This window comes from Gracilinanus agilis, chromosome 3, assembly GCF_016433145.1.
Source record: "Gracilinanus agilis isolate LMUSP501 chromosome 3, AgileGrace, whole genome shotgun sequence".
NCBI classification, from domain to species: Eukaryota; Metazoa; Chordata; class Mammalia; order Didelphimorphia; family Didelphidae; genus Gracilinanus; species Gracilinanus agilis.
The window spans coordinates 539,494,592-539,512,167 of record NC_058132.1 but is presented as its reverse complement, the minus strand read 5'-3'; positions in this window follow the sequence as shown (position 1 = coordinate 539,512,167).

The window sequence follows — 17,576 nt, the reverse complement described above, 5'->3', positions numbered from 1 at the left end:
TGGGGAATGGCTTGCTTTTTTGTACAATTGATTTAGTTCCTTGTATATTTGAGTAATTAGACCTTTTTCCGAGTTTTTGTTATGAAAAATTTTCCCCAGTTTATTGTTTCCCTTCTGATTTTACTTGCATTATTTTTGGTTGAACAAAAACTTTTTAATTAATATAATTGAAATTATTTATTTTACATTTTGTAATTTTTTTCTAATGCTTGCTTGGTTTTAAAATCTTTCCTTTCCCAGAGATCTGACAAGTATACTGTTATGTTCACCTAATTTTCTTATAGTTTCCTTCATTATATTTGAGTCATTCACCCATTCTGAATTTATCTTGGTGTAGGTTGTGAGATGTTGATCTAAAGCTAATCTCTCCCATATTGTTTTCCAAATTTCACAACAGTTTTTGTCAAATGGTGATTTTTTGTCCCAAAAGTTGGGCTGTTTGGGTTTATCATAGACTGTCTTGCTAATGTCACTTACCCCAAGTCTATTCCACTGATTCTCCCTTCTGTCTCTTAGCCAGTACCATATCATTTTGATGACCACTGCTTTATAGTATAGTTTAATATCTGGTACTGCTAAGCCACATTCCTTCCCATTTTTTTTCATTATTTCCCTTGATATTCTTGATTTTTTGTTCTTCCAAATGAACTTTGTTATAGTCTTTTCTAAATATGTAAAAAAGTTTCTTGGTAGTTTGAGAGATATGGCACTAAATAAGTAAATTAGAGTAGAATGGTCATTTTTATTATGTTAGCATTAGGTATAGCTTGAACTTATTTGCAGCTCCACTCCTCCAAAAGAGTTCTGGGTCACAATGCCAGAATCAAGCACATTGCATGTTCACATTGCCAAAGCATTGATCAGTACAAACACTTATAACTGCTCCAGACCAAGGAACCTTCCTGTATAAAGAACACAACACAGATCAAGAGAGCAGTGACTACACCTCTCAAAGGAGATAAACCTTAAACCACCTTAGTGAAAAAATAAACAAAAAAACAAAAAAAAATTACCATAAATTCTACTCTGCTGTTAGAGAAGACCAAAACATGAATTGAAAAATCATAACAATGTCTCAAGCCTACAATGAAGCTTTAAAGTAAAATGATAATTAGGGGAAACCTCAACAAAATTTCCAGAAAAATTAAAGGAAGCTATAAAAGTGCAAGAGGAAAGTTTGTGAAAAAATGAAATTGATACAGGACAATTCTGGAAAGAGAATAACAGCTTGCTAAAGAGGCACAGAAATACTAATGAAAATATCTTAAAATTAATTGGCCAAAAGTTAAAAGGGGCACATGAATCCACTAAAAATAATTCCTTTAGAAGCAGATTTGGACAAATGAAAGTCACAAAATCTCACTAATAAAAGAATTGAGGTTTTTACCCACATAATAGAGGTCCTTTGTGTGGATTTAGGTTTGGATCAGTGATGACACAAACATTGGTTCTCTTCTATTTTGTCGTCCTAGGGTTTAGCCACACCAGGTATTAGCTAGAAGTCAACAGGTTAAGCTGAGAGTAGTCTGGCTTGGAGTCTGACAGACAGATTCTGTCCAGGCAACTTCTCTCCTGCAAATGAAATCTCCAGGAACTGGATCTCAGCATTAAACGAGACCAGGATAAGGGTTGGGATCAGGTAAAGAGTCTCTGGATTCCTGGATCTTCTCAAGTAGGTCCGGAGCTCAGGCAAAACCCCTTTAACTGATCAAAATGGCCACCGGAATTTGTTGGTTTTTTTCCCCCAATCACCTTTCCTCTAATTATGGAACGAGACCACAAATGGTTCCAGACATCTGGTCGACTGCCTTTGCAAACATTCTCTTTCACAAGGTTCTTGCATGCTTTTTCCCAAAAATCTTTTGCAAATTTTCCTTCATCTATCTTTCCTTAAACACTAATGAAAATTCTTAAAAATTAGAATTTAAAAGTAAAAAGTAATGACTCTATGGTACATCAAAAAATAATCAAAATTTTTTTAAAAGTAAAAGAAAATTTGAAATATCTCATCAGAAGTAAACTTGAAAAAAAAGATTTAGGAGAGATCATTTAAAATATTAGATTATTTATATTTCGTTTTCATAGAAAGAGTCTAGACATCATATTTGAAGCAATTATCAAGGAAAATTGTCCTGATATCTTAGATCAAAAGGCTGAATTAGAAACTGAAAGAATAAACTGATTACCTCCTGATATAGATTTAAAAAAAAGGAAATTCTGAGGTATACTCTATCTAAATTGATGCACATCATCCTTTATCTTATTTTCTTTTTCATTTTTCCTCTAATATAAGCAATATGTGCCTTGATTCAGAACAGGATGTACATGGAAATATTATTATATGAATATATATAAATTATATTATTTTACCTGCTTTCTTGGGAAGGGGAAAGGATTAGAGGAGAGATTATATTGGTTTTAAAATGTCAGAAAACAAATATTAAAAATTGTATTGACAATAATAATAAAATTCTGATGTTCATTGCCTATATTGAATAAATTTATTTAAGATTTTGTCCTAGACACATCTAAATAAATGGGGATATGGATGTAATTAAAACATTAAGTATTCTTACAAAAAGCTTAAAATTGCTAACAAAGTTGGTAAATGAACAAAAGCAGAGGAAAACAATAAAAATAACAACTCTGAGGTCTGATATCTTCTATTTACTATAAGGCTGCTTATAACAACAGATCTAGAAGCAATAATTTTAGAAACCCCAAATGACCTGTTCTATAAAGGGGAAACTACATTTGAAGATATTACACAAAAAGAGAAGACGCTGGATATTGGGGAGGTAATCATGGGTATTTGTACCTCAATTCTTTACCTATATTTAATTCTTTTAGGGTGGCAGATACTATTACAACTACTCTATTAACAACAAAGAATGACAATAATGCAAATAAGCTGATGATGATGACAATGGCTATGGTGGCAAATATGATGAAATATATTGAAATGGAATTTACAAACCCTTTAAGATAACAAAACATTAATTTACTTCATTTAAAATTCATTAATTTTTGAGGCAGACCTTATTGTTATTATTAGTCCCATTTTGAAAAAGTAGAAACTTAGAGCTTAGGAGACCATTTGCTATTCAACAATTATAAAATTAGTCTTATCAGAGATGGATTTCAAATTCTCCCCTTCCTAATTATCAGGTGACTATAATCATTATGCAAAGACTCTGATCTCCATAAGAACAGGGTTTTTTAGATTTTTTTTTTTACTTTTCTTTGTTTCCTTAGAATTTAGGCTACAGTCTAACACATACTAAGTGTTTGATAATTGTTGACCTATGGGTTAACATTATGAATACTCTAAGTTGTAAATATAATTATCTGCAAAGTTGTAGTTCTTTGCAGGTAGGGATTGAATTAATACTACCTTATATGTTTTTGACTAAGGAGTGAGTATTTTATGGATCTTACCTTAAAGACTTTTGCCTAAGGTGTGAGAAGTTGAAATATTTGGTAGAAGTGAGAAACGCAAGGAGGGAGAAATATTAAATCTGAAGTTTTCTATAAGTCCTTAGGAAGGTAGAGCTCTCAAAACAGAGGGGTTGTTCATCTAATGACAACTTAGAGATTTTCCTGAATTTATGCATGTGTGAAAAGTGGGTGAGAGCTGAATTCTATGGGAGTCCCTGAGGAACTAGAGGTTCACTTGGAGAGAGGCAGAGCACTGTCCAAATTTTTATGGTCTCTGTGACATGGTCTTTCATTATTTTTTTTTGTATATTCTATCCAGTAAAATAATGTCTGTCATATATTTTCTGTATTTTTAACCTAAGTGCTTACATTTTCTACATAGAAACTCACCATATTTATATTCTGAGAGTTATAGAGGAATATCTCTCTGGTTGCAAAGTAAATAAAAAATTTATTTTCATAAAGAATTATTCATCACAAATTTCAAAAAAAGAAGGAACTGAACAAGTAATTTAGTTCAACCCCATTGTTTTATACCTAAAGCAACTGAGATATTTAGAGGTTAAGTAATTGGCTAAAGGTCACATAGGAATAGGAAATAAAATTGGGATTTTAACAAAATGTATTTATATTCAGTCCTTTTTTCAACTGCATCATAATAGGTGTGGTAATGTGCCAATGAAAAAATATACTCCATAATTCCAGACTCTTTTTTCTAAGCAATTGACTATATTTGAATTTAAGTCCCCCTATGTTTCCTCTTGTGGAAATTTAAAGCACTGGGTTCATGTATAAGCTCTTTGCTAAATTAAGTGTCTAATAGACCAAAGGGAAAGTAATGTTGAATCATTCTCACATTCAAAAGTAGCTATGTCCAAGAGAATACCTTCTGAGTCCTTCTCTATATCCTAAAGTATTTTTATTTCAGAGTATGACAGATTTTGAAAGTTATTTGCATAACATAAAAATGCAATTTAGTAAATTGTTTTCATTTTTAGTAGGAAATTGTAGTTGGTTCAAATTGCCCACAGACTAATTCCCAACAGACACACTTAATGTATTTTTTTTTATCAAAAACTCAGATAATACTCAAATGGGTATTGCTATGGATCAAAGATATAAAGTTATTGAATAAGTGTTGAAATAATCAGTTGGGGTTCAAGTATATCCACTTGGAGAAATCACAAAACAGCTTTATGTTTTCTGATCCTTTTAAGCATATTTGCTAAGGAAAAATTGCCAAGGTTTTCTCTAATGAAGAACTATCTTTCGAGTTTCTTCAGGCATTGAAAAAGTTGCACAGTAAAGTTGACTGAAATCCCCTCACAATTTAGTTCCTGACTTAGCATATAGATAGTCCATTAATACAAGGAATAACCCTGAAGTGCAGCTTAACAAATGTAGTTCAAAAATAAAAGAGAGAGGGAGACAAAGAGACAGAGACAGAGATAAAGACAAAGACAGAGACAGAGATAGTGAGACAAATAGAGAGAGACAGAGCAGTAACAGAAGATGAAAGAGCAAGGAGGGAGTAACAATGTACCTGTGAGGGCACATTGGACTAGACTTCTAAAGTGTGAATATAGACATTTACTGATAGAGCATTCTGGTAACTTCTAAAATTTTGTGGTCAAAGATGTTTTATCTATTGATAATTCTTTATTCTTTCCAATAAAAACTGCTTTTAACTTTTTTCCTAGGCAATTCATCTATCTTCAGAGGACTCTGAATTTGTGACTATGAGGATTTTCATAAGAGAATGTTTTTTGTTTGTTTGTTAATGTTTTTGTTTGCAGCCACCTTCCAAATATAATGTGAAACAGGTTCTCAGGGCAAAATAATCATGGTAATTTGGATATATTTTCCCTTGGACTCTTGAAGTTATTAAACAAATTAGAGAAAACATGTTAGAGTCAAATTATTACTTTTTAAATAAGGTAAAGATTATATCCATCAGCAGAAGATATTTGATTTAGGCAATTTCCTGCATCTACTTTTTTGGGGAAATCTAATATAAAACCACTGTCTAAGTAGATAGAAAAATACATTTTTTTAAACTAGGTATGTTGAGAATGAAGATTAAAGATTTTCTATAATCATTCATATACAATTGATAATGATGTATGTAATGCAGGATTGGTAGCAAAAGCCTTTGGCTCTTGAAAATTCAACTGTAAGCAGCCCTGGCAGTTAGGTTTTAGAATTTTCAGAAAGTCAGTTGGAGCTTGAGGCTATAAATAGTACTGAAGTTCCAACTGACAGGATTTTGCCTTCTGGCTTTGGCTTTGCCTGTTGGCTTTGTTTTTGGCTGTGCCTTGGCCTGTGTTTCTGTCTTTTGGGACATTTGGACCTATCTGAATTCTGTGGTCCTCTCCCTGATCTCTCCATATTACATCCCTTTTATTTTCCCTGAATTTTCCCTTGGGCCCTCGGATGAATGGTTGGACATCATGAATTTAGTTTCTGTAGGCAAGTAGGGCATCATAAAACAAGCCACACCTAATTTAGTGATTTGATAAACACTTTATTTCAAAAGACAGTCAAACCTTCTTGACTGGGAGAGCCAGCCTCTCTCAGTCTAACCCCCTCCTGTGACCCTTCCCCCACCATCAGCTTTCTCCCTAACAGCTGTTACAAAACCCTAAACCCCTCTCTCCTTCTGATTATCCCTGACATTAATAAAACCCCTTTGTTACCCACTCAAAGCCTCTGCTAAATCATTGTATTGGAGATTAAGGCAAGGGCTGAAGAGGGAAGGAATTATTTTCTTTTATTTCTTGGGGGAACCACAGGCATCCATCTTGGCAATAAGTACCTACCAGAGACTTCCTGCAGCCATCAGTTTCACTGGCAGGGAGGAGCCCTTTGACTCCTCCCTCAAGGGATTTTAGAAATTAACAAGAGAAGCCCTCCAGCCAGGTTTAAAATATTTCTGACTGGCCCAACTCCTTTTGTATCTCAGAGATATCTTCACTGTCTGAAGAACCAAGCCTATTTCCTCAGTATCCTCTGTCTCCAGCCTCAGTGAATAAGCCTGTTTGGGCTACCTTCCTATACTCCCATCCATTCCCTTACCTTCCTATATACCATCTACCTCATTCATCCCTATGCTCAGCTATCCCCTTCATTCCTCCTCCAATCACCTATATCAGCCTTTATCCCTCATTAACAGATTGCCCACTTCTTTATAAGATGTAGCTTCTATTAAGTTCTGATTTGCATTTTAAAAAAATAGAACCTAGGCTATTAAACTATTGATTGTGGCAAGAGGAAGCATTAAGTTATTGTGAATAGCTGCAATCTTGATCTTTTCTATTCAAATTAAAAAGTTGGGATTGGATATTTGGGAAGTGGATTAGTTTATATTAGATAAATCAACAGAAGCAATAATGATAGATGGATGTGTAGGGGAAAGTGATTGTCATATTGATTGTTCATCCATTAATAAAGAACATCTGAATCATAGAGATGAGAGAGAGGGCAAAAGATGAAAAGCAGTAAAGTAAGCACAAAAAATATAGGAACTGATGGAGTTTCTACTAAAGAGAAAATTAGTTATATATTGAAAACAAAAAGCAACCATTATTATAGGGTGGTAATCATCAAAGCATTCCTTTTTTTTGTTTAGAAATGGAGTGGTGGGTCAAGAGAACATATTATGTACAGAACACACAGCAGAAAATGACAGTAGCAAATTAATGTAAGGTAAATTTAACATAAATTACTGGAAAGCAGTTTGGCAGAAATTAGACCAAAAAAGCAAACAAACATCTCAAAGTATATACCAAGATAAGATAAAAATTTTATGGGGGCAAAGAATTAAATATCAAGAGGAAGCCCATCAATTGTGTAATGTTGTGGTATACAACTGCAATGCCTATCAAGTTGTGGTATATGCTTGTGATGAATATTGTGCTATAAGAAATGACAAGTAGAATGCTTCAGGGGGAAAAAAACTTTGGAAGATTGATATGAATTGTTAAATAAAGTGAGCAGAACTTTGTGCAGAGTAACATTGTACACAGGAATAATAATATTTTAATGATAACAAACTGTGAAAGACTCAACTACTCTGATCAAGTCAATTATCCAAAGACAATTCCAAAGGACCCATTAGGAATGATGCCTTTCATCTCTAATGAAGAATTTTGAAGGAAAAGTGAAGCAAAACTTTTTTTGTACATAATTTAAAAATATTTTCTTTTCTGTTTCTTTCACAAAATTGCTAATATGGAATACATTTTACTTGAATTCATATGTATAATCAATATCAAATTGTCATTTCAAAGAAAGGATGGAATGGGAGGGAATAAAATAATTTGGAACTAAATTTTTAAAAATGAGTTTAAAATTTTTCCATGTAATTGGGAAATATTTATCAAAATAAATAAAATAATTTTAAATGAATAAGAAAATACAGAATTTACTATATCATTATGATGTTGGTATATCTTATCCTATTAAAATAATAATTGATATGCCTACAGGATATCCAAAAGTATTAGTGAAATTTTACACTATTAGTTTAAAAGCTATTAAGTAGTTATCAAGCAACACAAATTTAAATATGCAAGCAAAACTGTTGGGACATGCTTTATAAGAATTTAACTTTTTCAAGGCATTTTTTCATTATAAATTAATTTGTGCTTCATAACAATTCCCTGAGAAGATATTACAATTAATATTATTTCCCTTTGTCACATAATGAGATTGAAAATCAGACTATAAATGAGTTGTAAATGTTTCCATAAGCTTTTAGTGGTTGATATAGTCCTAAATCCATAGTTACTTGACTCAAATTCCAGCAAAGTATCCATATTGTCATGCTCCTCCCATCCTTCCCAAAAAGAAGAACCCTGGTTACCATTAATCATAGATGGTAACCATAGAGAAGTTGGATTTGTACTCTTGGGACTGGTCTATCACCAGGCAATTTAGGTATTCACTCTGTATATTATAGGTATAAAGTAAATAGATATATGCTCTCATGTATTGCTTTTCTACCTCATATGACCTTTTTCTTTTCCATTATAATGATCCCTCAAGTTGTCTATTGTCTTTTGATTCCAAAAGGCTAATGAAAGTGTCAGTCACTGTACCACAGATTCTGGAGCAGCACAAAGTTAATTTATTGTTTATTGTCCTATCAGTCTTTGACAGCTCACTGACATACTTTGTGTTATTGCCATACTTCTGGAGTACAGCTATTATCTATTCACTTGCTGCTTCTCCATCACTTTGTGTAGGAACTAATTCAAATTTTAACTGACTTTTCACTAAAATATGCTGAATGTAGTGCATCAGTAATAATAATAATTATTGAAAAGAACCTTAAGATAGTAGTAAAAAACTATATTAATGTGGAATTCCATTTTGGGGTCAAAAATACAAACTTTTAATAATTACCAAGGTGATTCTCTTCCTACAAAAATATTGAGGCATGTAAAAATATCTGAATGCAATATGTAGATGAATACAAAACTTGGGAAAATATATGATCAAAATGGTAATTTCTAAGCCTTTGAAATCTTGGTTTAATCATTCTATTACACTAAACTTATAGAAGGGGAGGTAGAGAGTCAGTGACTAGAAAGGGATCTGTCTACATCTTGATTCCAGTGTAGTAGAACAAGCATAATATTATGTAGCCCTTTCATCATATTTTTCAGCTTCAAATATCTGGCTTGCACATTTCAACCAATATTATAAATCTGAGATAATTGACATCTTTTCCTTAATTCTCTTTTTACAGATTCAGACTTCAGGTTTCTGGTTGGGTCTTTGTGATGTTCCATTCAGGAAGAGGAGAGTGATGAAATAAAGAATAATATTAGTATCAGTCATCTGTCTTATTTCACAAGTTTATCAGGGCATGAAGGTGGCCAAAGTTTTACAAATGTTATGCTAATGTACTACAAGCACTAGAAAATATTACTAACATGGGAAAGCTATTTCATTTAGCTCTGATAACAGTCTTTTGTTAACTAAAACCTATTTTAGAGAAAATTTGTTGAATATGAACCTAATTCTAACATTCTTAGTTCAGTTTCAAATTGGGATGAATAAGGCATTTGCAAATAATTTAATATTTTTAAGTGGAATTTATTTATCCTAATATCAAAGGATATTCAGTTAGTATACAATAATAGATCTTTGAACATAGAGCCTCTTTTCTCCATAAGGAAACTTGTCTTGTTATGAGAACAGTTCATGGTGACTTGCATGGTCTTCCAAAATCCAACATGTAAAAAGATATCTGACTCAATATGAATTTATTTAATATCCTCATGTGACTATTAAGCTGCATCAACAGAGGCAAGGACCAACCAAAGCTCAGGAACATCTTCATTGTCTTTTTTAAAAAGCTAATACCTATTATAAAGAAATGGGAGAACATTGGTCCTATCACAGGTTCATCATGTGATTAGTCACTAAGAAAAAAAATACTGTTGGTAAAATAATTCATAAAGACCTCAGTGAAAGAATGCAGATATTTTGATAATAAAGGGAGAAATATTCTCATTGATGAAATCATGTTTGGAGTAATGTGCTTGTTAAGCCATAAGGACAGACAATTCTGAAAAACACATTTGGTTAACAAAATTCTTATGGAAATTAAGAAGCTCATATCCAGTTCAATAGCAATTAATTAATTATTTTTCTTATTATGTCTCATTGTCTCATTATATATATGCATATATATTATTGGATAAATTTTATGTAAATAATTTAGCTGCTTACTAAGTATCAAGCACTATTATGAATATTGGAAATACAAATATAAGCAATAGGAATAAGCTTTGCCTTCAAAAATCTTACATTTGATTGGGGAAAGAAAACTCACAAATGGTGAGAGCAGAATATTATTCATAGAAAAATACCTTTGGGAAGTTTCTGTAGAGACGAGGCAAAAGAAAATTCTTAATTGTTTGAGACATTAAAAGCAAGAATGGAGTCCACATTTCAGATGAGGTGAAGATAGAAAGCAGGGTTACTTGAAAAGATTGCCAAATGTTGTTGGAAGTCTATTTTTTTTTAGTTCTTTCTAAGTGTTGTAGGGAATGAGAAGTATGAAACATTCTCATTAAAGAACATAACAATGTTCTTATAAAGTAGGTAATGACATGTAATTATTAACTTTTCTAGTTTTTCATCTGTCCTGAATGATATTGAATATATTCTTGTTTTCTGGGAAAAGACATTAAGGAAGGAAACAAAAGCTTTAGTTGAAAGATTTGAAAAAAGAAAAAGCAGGTCAACCAGGTCCATTGCCCCTTTGCAGGAATCCAAAAATCAAATAATCCAAATGAGGCAAACTGCAACTTATAGCAAAATACCCAACAACAATAATAACCAGAGTGTGGCTCGTCCATTCTATAATCAGTGTAAAAATGCCCCTCAGTGTGGAAGACCCCAGAAAAATACCCATAGATCTTTATGGAGGTGTGACAGGAGGGTAAGGGTGCTAGAATCAGAAAGTGAAACCTTCGAATTCTTTCCCCCATATTGATGAACCTCTTGTAACCCTGAAAGTTGTAAATATTCAATTGCCTCTTAGACACTGGAGTCTCCAGATCGATATTGATGAGTATACCTGATTCTGATTGTGATTGCATTGGTTCACTAAGTGTAGTTGGAGTTTCAGAGCCACATCTAAAGGTCCCAAAACTTTCCCCTTGAATGGTGCCTATAGGGCCCCTATCAATAGAACATTTTTTCCTCCTAATGCCTAGCTCCCCTATAATTTTGCTAGGGAGAGGTCCTTTATATAAACTTAGAACCACAATAACTTGCTCTCTAGATAGCTCTATATTACTAGAATTGCCTGAGGAATCCTTAAATTTGCTCCCTGTACTTCTTTCAGGCACTCAGAAGCTAAAGGAGTCTCCCACCTTTGAAATCCCATTTGACATACCTGAGTCTCTCTGGGCCACATCATCTTCTGATGTTGGTCTATTAAATCAAAACAAAAGGTGATAGACCTCATCCCATTCGAGAGTATCCTCTATCAAAAGAGGCAATTAAGGGAATTATCCCAGTGACAGATTTATTAATTGAGCAAGGAATAAAAATTCCATGAGAATCTGAATATAATACACCCATTATACCTGTAAAAAAGCCAAAATTAGGCACTGATGGAAAAAATGTCTATAGATTTGTCCAGGATTCAAGGGCTATAAATAATCATGTCACAAAGAGACATCATGTGGTTCCAAACACAGCCACAATTATCTCCTCTATTCCCAGCACAGCAACACATTTCACTGTGGTGGATTTGTGTTCAGCTTTCTTCTCAATCCCTATTTATGAAAATTCCTGGAATATATTTGCCTTCACCTGGAAAGGTTACCAATGGAACTGGTATTGTTTGCCCCAAGAGTACATAGACAGTGCAATATTGTTCTCACAGATTTTAACACAAGATCTAGCAAATATTAAGTTTAAAGAGAGCTGTTTGAAACACTGAAACACTTTGTAGATGATTTGCTCTTGACCTCACTAAATGCCACAATATGCCAGGAAGACAGCAAACATCTCCTTTTAGAGCTGCATAAAAGAGGCCACAAGGTCTCAAAGGCAAAGGTTCAGTAGTGTCTCCCCAAAGCAAAATATTTAGGAATTATTTTAACTGCTGGTGCCCACTCCACTTCCCCTAAGTGAATTGAAGATATTCAGAAATTGAGTGCACCCTCCACAAAGAAACAGTTCAGGGCAATTCTTGGAGCAACAGGATATTGTAGGTAGTGGATCCCTTGCTATGGGGAAATCACTAACCCCCTTATAGCACTGACAAAAAATTCAGACCCTGAACCTCTTAAATTAGTGGCAGAATACCTGTCAGCTCTTTCTAACTTAAAACGGGCTATCCTATCTGCCCCTGCTCTAGGCATCCCAGATTACAACAAGCCATTTACTTTGTATATACACGAACAGAGAGGGTTAGCTTCAGGTGTTCTAACTCAAACTTTGGGACCTGCTCAGTAACCTGTTGCTTATTATTTGGCCTAACTGGGCCCTAGTAGCTTCAGGAGTACCACCATGTCTTAAAGGTGTAGCTGCCACAGGCTTGCTAGTAACTAAATCTGCTGATCTAGTCTCGAGATGCCCTTTAACCATAATGTACCCACATGAAGTTGAAGCATTGTTGCTAGGACATAGAACATAGGCATTTTCTGCTCAGAGACTTGCAAGATATGAGGTAACCTTTTTAGGTAATGAAAATATTACCTTAAAATACTCTAAAGTTCTAAATCCTGCAACCTTGCTTCCTGATTTACCAATTTCTGAAGAATCTTTACACATTTGTGAATCTTTAGTGTTCGAAGCTGAAAAATCTCGAGATAAATTCCTGGACAATCCTTTAGACAATCCAGATTTAGTCTTATTTGCTGATGGTTCTTCTTTCATGAGTAGCATATGCTACACTGGAGCTACACTAGTGACAGAATTTGCCACTCTGTGGTCAGCTTCACTACCCTCAAATATAAGTACTCAAGGTTCAGAACTAATAGCTCTGAAGCATGCCTATATATTTGCCAAAGACAAGAAGGCAAAAGTTTATACAGACTCTAGATATGCCTTTGGAAATTGGATTTTGATGAAGCAAAAACACATGTATTACACATAAAATGTACAAAATGAGAGGAAAAATGACCCTAGATAAAGAATCAACATTAGGGTCAAGAAGAAAAATAGCATTTATTTATTTTATCCCTAAATTTTACAAAACAAAACAAAAAATATTCCATTCACAAAGAAACAGAACATAGCAAATTTGGTAAAAACACAAATCATCTATATATTTAGCTAAGTATTCTTTATATTTGCATAATAAATCCCATCTCAAATCTCATCTTCACATCACAAAAGATATCCTCAAGTTGGCCAAGATGGACATTATAAGACAGGACTGAATGATTGATGGTATAGTACAGTTAACAATATTTTCTCTAGACCCCTGAACTGAGAAGTGGCAGGACAGGCTTCATAAGAGGGAGGGGATAAAGTGAGGGAGTAGAATCTTCCTCCACCCCTACACAGGGAGCAGTTAAAATCAGTCACTGATATCTTCCCTTCAAGTAATGGAGACTAGATGTGGCTAAGTAAATTCAGGGTTCAAGCTAGTAACAGAAAAGAGTAAAGCCCTTATGATACCATCTTTCTCTGTATGTATTATTTCCCCACAGGATAAAAATAGGTGAGGCTTGATTTCTTCAGGACCAACCCACTGGTTCTGAAGACAGAATGAATTTCAGATCCACTAGAAAGAGGAACTTGGCTTATGGAAGGTGTGAGTATCACGCCAAATTTTCTATAACCAGGCTCAGTTTCTAAATTGTAGGGATTTAATAATTTCAGGGAACAGGAGGAAGGGAAATGGTTTAGGAATGAGAGGAAATGGAAAGCTATCTAAGTCACCTATATCTAAGTAAGCAGCACCTCTCCCCTAAGGGGGAAATGTGTACTGAATGGCTGGACTCCAAACTAACTCCCTAAAATAGTCTTCTCCTAGGTCCTACGCAACTAAATTGAAGGTATATAGTTAGTTTTGTTGAAGATCTACTAGAGGTCAGCTATAGAGATAACTCGGCTCTGGCAGTCAGAAAAGCAGTCCTTCTTGCCCTTGAACCTACAGGGTGTGTTCCAAGAGAGACCCCTTGCCAGAGGGATAACCTGGCTTTTATACCAGGTCTCTAAGTGCCCCTAACTGCCCCTAACTGACCCCTTCCTTGGAGTTCTCGGGAGCAGTATGAAATTCTGTGATCCAGCTTTGTATCTCTCAGGGTCATGGATATTACATCATATGAAGTAAGTCTTTTGTATTTCACTTTTTTCCTTCGTTTTCTGGAGGTAAAATTCACAGTTTATTCTTCCAACATTAATTCTGTGGCTGTGTATAACATTCTTCTTGTTAAATTCATTTAACTGATCATTCATTCTGATCTCATACAGTTCTTTCCAATTTTTTTTCCATAAATTAGTCTTTTCATCATTTCTTATGTAACAGTAGTATTCATTCACAACCATATACCACAATTTATTTAGAAATTCCCCAATTTATGGACATCCCCTGAGTATCCAATCCTTTGCCACCACAAAGAAAGTTGTTAGAAATAGTTCAGGATATGTGAATTCTTTTTCTCTTTCCTTTATCTTATTGGGAAACAGATTCAGCACTGGTGTTGTTTGATTCAAGGGCATATGTTTTTGTAACACTGGGTGTAATTCAAAATTGCTCTCCAAAGTGTTTGGATCAGTTAAAAATCCACCAACAATGCATATCCCCTCCCATATTACTTTTTGCTCTTTTGATATTTTAGCCAGTCTGATGGGTATGATGTGATAACTTAGATTTATTTTGGTTTGCATTTTTCTAGTCAGTAGTGATTTAAAGCATTTTTTTTCATATTCCTATGTATGACTGGTTTCTTCATCTGAAAATAGTCTATTATAACTTTTACCCCTTTATCAATTGGGGGATGGATTTTATTATTTTAAATCTCAAAAATATTAATTTTTTAAAGATTTTAAATCTTAAAGTTTATAATTTTAAATCTTAAAAATAAATATATGAAACCTCTAAGGAGGTGGCAATAAAATTTTCTCCCACAATTTTCTGCTTTCTTCTAATCTTGGCATTATTTATTTTATTTGTACAAAATTTTGTTAAGTTAATGTACTCAAAACTATCTATTTTCACAATTCTCTACATATCATGTTCACTCATAGATTCCTTTCCTAGCCATAAATCTGATAGATAATATTTTCCCTGTTCTTATAATAATTACTCAGTTTAATTTATTTATTATATCATCTTTTGTATCTAGATTATATATCCATTTTGATTTATCTTAGTGAATGATGTAAAATATTGGTCAATACCTAGTTTCTACCATATTAGTTTCCCGTTATTCCAGTAATTTTTACCAAACAATGATTTCTTATCCCCAAAACCTAGATCTATTATTTTATCAAATGCAATAATAAAATATTTTTTTTGCTGCTGTTTGTTGTATGCCTGCTCTGTTCCACTGATCTTCCTTTCTATTTCTTAGTGAATACCAGATAGCTTTGAAAATAATTGCTTTCTAAATAACTAAAATCTAGTACTATTAGGCCTCTTTCATTTTTTCATTAGCCTGTAATATTCTTGGTCTTTTAATCTTCAAAATTAATTTTGTTATTTTTTCTAATTCTATTTTTAGTAACTTAATTGGGATGGCATTGAATAGGACAATTAATTTAGATAGGATTGCCATTTTAAATATTTTAGTTCTGTCCATTCATGAACAATTAATATTTCTCGAATTACTTAGATCTGTATTTGTATAAAAAAAGAGTTTTATGATGATTTTATAATTCATGTATTTCTGATTTGTTTTGGCAAGTATATTCCCTAAACTAACATTTATTAAATACCTACTATGTTGCAGGCATCATACAAAGTAATTTATAAATGTTACCTCATTTGATCTCAAGAAAATTCAGAAAACTGTTGCTATTATTATTCTCATAATTCAGTTCAAGAAAGGAAGCCAGAAGAAGGTCAAGTCACACAACTAGTAAGTATCTGATGCTAGATTTGATTCAGATGTTTCTGTCTCTCAGACCTAGCCTCCTATCCACTGCTGTTCATGGTTACATCTGTGTTACAGTACTGCCTCAGATATTTATTGACAATTGAACCCTGAGAAAGTCACTTAATCACTTAGTGTTCTTGCCAAATATATTAAAAAATCTAAAAAATATTAAGTTCCATAAAAGTTGTGAATCTTCATATACAGAAGTCATTTATTTAGTGGGAGTTTCAAAATAAATAAATCACAAATTTAGACAGACCAAATTAAAAAAAATGTAACACCTGGCATTTCAAACAATGAGTAAAATAAAGATGGGTCTGTAATGTGTTGATTTGTACAGAAAAAATTTTCCCCCCTATGGGAGGTGTGTCTTCCTTTTCATTGTCCTGACAGTATAGCTTTTGAACATCCCTTAGCAGTTACAATTGATAATGGATGTTTTAAAAGGTAGATGGATATAAAGATCTCAACTCTTTTCCCCCTTACTCATCAAAGTGTTTACTATTAATTAGGTGCATTGATCCTTATAGATTCACTAAATTAGGGAAATATGTCTGACCCAATCTACTCCAGTAACTCAAGAAATAACTGGTTTATGAAACCCAGCTTATGCTAGTAATCTTTGACTAGGAAAGTATAAATTGTCTCATTTGTGTTTTCAGTGACTATTTCTCCTATAGTATTTCAAGTCACCCCAATTTTCTATGATATGTTTAGCAAGGAGAAGGTGGGAATGTGTTTTCACATGCCATAGGGAGAGTGTTGATATTTAAAGATATAGAAGGAGGTATTCATTTTGCCTTTAACAAAAGGAAAAAAAAACCCTGGCAGAGTTGGATACCTTGCAACCTGAGAGTAATTACATATGATTGAGAGCTAAATTTCCTGACCTTATAGTAGGGTACCAGGTATGAACGAATCATGGAAGTATTAAAGATGTATTCAAAAGCTGACTCTAATGAGCAAAGTACTCATATACCAGACTTAAGAATATATTTCTAATATTTCAAATGATTGATCCAGATCCATGAATTGAATTGAACCTCAAATCTTGTGGTATTCAAACCTCTTCCTACATCCTCAGTCCAGAAGGCTAGCCAGCAATCTCTATAGCTTCTTTGTAATGTCAAAGGCACTCAATTAGCATTTGTATGAGATAGGACCAGTATGCTGAAGGTCAAATGAAGTACAGGTTTGGACATTGGCTAATCCATTGTCTTAGGAGCTTGCTCTTTTATCTTGTTATGGATTACAGATATGATGATAATTTTTTTGCCACATCACCTATTTGATTAACCACCCCACATTCCCTATTCCTTTAAGACTCAATAAAATCCAGTTTACTGGTCTGTCAAAAAAAGAGGCTCTATTAACATCAAAGCAAGACAGCACAGGCTGAAGAATCCTGTGTCTCTGTGTCTCATTTCTTTCTTTATGTCCCCCCTTCCTTAAACTTGAAACCCTTCCACTTATATTCCCTCAGTTCCTAACTTCCCTTTTGGGTGAACAGCCCATGCAAGAATGTGTTGTAGCTGCTGGTCGTCTACATTTCTGAAA